The following is a 2588-nucleotide window of genomic DNA, read 5'->3' as shown; positions in this document are numbered from 1 at the left end:
TTTTCAAAGCCCCTATTTGAAATGAAGTTTTGTGTTTAACAGAGCCTGTATAGTGGGGTTTTGTTTTTATCTGAAACGTTGTTACATTTTAAAACATGAATGTAGTGAATGAGTATTGACTTTATTTGACAGTTTTGAGTTAATCTGTGTGATATTTAATGGTATAAACTATGTATTTTTTTTTCACAACTCCTATTTCTAAAATTTAGTGTTTTTTGCATGAATATATATACCAATATATATTTTGATTCCGCACTGTTTCCTTCTTCTGTAGTGGACTATATTTTAAGGAGTTTTTGAATTGTAGTTTTGTTGTAGTGGGAGTCCTTTGAATTTTATAATGTTCTGGGGCACACATTGGTTTTGAAATTTGAACTAAACCTAAAAAATTTATTCCCTAAATACGTGTTCTTTTATCTGGTTTGTTACCAACGCACCGGAAGGAGCGCTGGTGTAACGGTCCTGAAAAGTGGATTTCTTTGGTGCTGTAGAGAGTCCAAAATCTTTATGTACCTGCGTTGGATGAATTCAGGCACAGTGGGTAGTTCGAAGAGCTTGTGTAGTTGATCAGTCTTCATCTTCTTCAGCGATGTTGGCCGTCTTCATCTTCCGCAACACTATCCTGGAAGCGTTGTAGATGGTGCTGTGTCCCTTCTCTGAGATGTGTGAAGAGTGGAGCACCATATAGAAATGCCGGTCTCAAAATACTTTTATAAATTTGGAATTTGAGCCTTAGTGAGAGTACAGGGGATGATAAAAGGTGGTGTAGCCGGTATGATATGAGATGGTCTAGTTTGGTTTTCATGTAGCAATGACCTGACAGTGTCCTGTGGCGATCCCATTTAATGCCCAGATCAACAATAGAGTTTAGAGGCCTTCGTATGGAGTTTGCCACTTGGAGCGTGCGAGTTAGCCTGGTTTTCTTCCCTTTCTGTAGTGCGAACACCACGCAATCTGTTTTGCCTGCTTTACCTGGATGTTGAGATAGTGTAGGGTTTTTTTTTTTCCGCCCGCTTCAAGACATACTGGCGTTGCTGCAATAAATTGCGATGTCGTCTGCGAAAGCAACGATTCCTTTCACAACGAACTACAGTTAGAAACTGTACAACACATCAAACGGAGACACATTAAATTCTTTGACAGTCTCCCTCCTTCCTTCAATTCAGTATTCCAGTCTAACACTCCATCCCCCCTTCCTGCGAGGTGGCAGGGCAGGAAAGGTTCCAAAAACCCTATCAACATCACCTCATAACTCCATCTTCTGATGCCCTCTCTCCCCCTCTCCCACACTTCTTTCGACTTCTGACTGTTTTTCGTATTATTTCACCATTATCTATTATCTTTATTAATTAATATTTTTATTTTATCTTCTATGCGATACAACACGAGGAGGCCCCTCACCTCTGGATTTAAAAATAGCACCTTTTTTAGAACGGATATCTCATAAGTAACAAATAAACATAACAGGTAACCTTAAAATACCAAAGGATGTAAAAGGTAAGACCAAACACGAATTACTTTCCTTTTCACAGCAATGCACCTATTAACTCATTTTTTCTTTCTGTTTTAGAGGGATCGAGAAAAAAAATATAATAAAACGGCTATTGTAGCCGTAATGTACAAGTCCGTAGACATCCGCAGTGTATATGGAGAAAAGAAGAGGCGACAAGACCGCCCCTTGTGGAACACCACATGTAATTGAGATTGTTCTGTTTTAAAAAAACTTTATAAAAACTATTTATAATTACTAGTCAAATTTTCAAACTGAGTCTGGCAAGTTTAATTATTGAGAATAAAAAATGGCAGTTGTTTCGGTAAAAAAAAATTAATTTTTTCATTCGCAGCTCAATATCCTTAAAATTACCTATAATAATAGAAAACTTAACGTAACATCCTTTAAAGTACAATAGATTTGCTAAAATACTAGTCTTAATAGAACTGTTTAATTTCAATAGTTCTTTAGATATAGTTTTTTAAAAAGCCACTTTACATAAAAAATGCTCTGAAAAATTTGCTGTTTGTGAATTTTTGGGGGGAAATCTATTTCTCAGGAACCATTCAACGTACAGATGAATATTAGCACTCAAATCAGAGTAGTTCATGTCATATTTTACTTTTCAATTATACAACTATTATTATTAGTTTTAAATAATTCATTTTTATTATTTATAACATTATAATTATAAGGAATATCTGAATCTCGACACTATACCTTTCCATTGTCAATTGCCAAAACTTAATTAAACTGTTATACAATAACGATTTTGTATAAGATTAACACAATGGTTATCAATAAATCGATACATACTAATTTATCTAGAAGTTCTAATACTTACTGTCCATAGAACCTATGAAGAGTGTTCTGTAGAAGTAGTAGAGGTTCCCGATGACGGGGAAACCCAACAGGCCAGGATAAGAATAGAGCTTCCGTACTCGAAGCCACAGTATCACACCCAAGGCGAGGTGAGCCAGCACAACTATCAGAGCAGCAGTCACTAACATCTCAGTCTCTATAAAAAAAAAAAAAAAGTGTTAGATCTGTTAAATGTAACAAAAACTGTTCTTACCTTGTTAACAAGCGCGATGAA

General features: G+C 35.7%; 1 long non-coding RNA gene across 1 annotated transcript in view; it reads right to left on the bottom strand.

Moving 5' to 3' along the window:
• The window catches only part of LOC136797104 (uncharacterized), a 6366-nt gene that overhangs the window by 2840 nt on the left and 938 nt on the right, over positions 1 to 2588 (bottom strand). The window contains exon 2 of the long non-coding RNA XR_010844929.1: positions 2337 to 2510. This is a non-coding gene — a long non-coding RNA (uncharacterized lncRNA). The remainder of the gene's footprint in view (positions 1 to 2336; positions 2511 to 2588) is intronic.

Source organism: Halyomorpha halys, unplaced genomic scaffold (genome assembly GCF_000696795.3).
Source record: "Halyomorpha halys isolate HHAL.00 unplaced genomic scaffold, Hhal_1.1 Scaffold240.1, whole genome shotgun sequence".
NCBI classification, from domain to species: Eukaryota; Metazoa; Arthropoda; class Insecta; order Hemiptera; family Pentatomidae; genus Halyomorpha; species Halyomorpha halys.
Note: the sequence above shows the minus strand (reverse complement) of the source record. Positions and strands in the feature narration are given on the sequence as shown.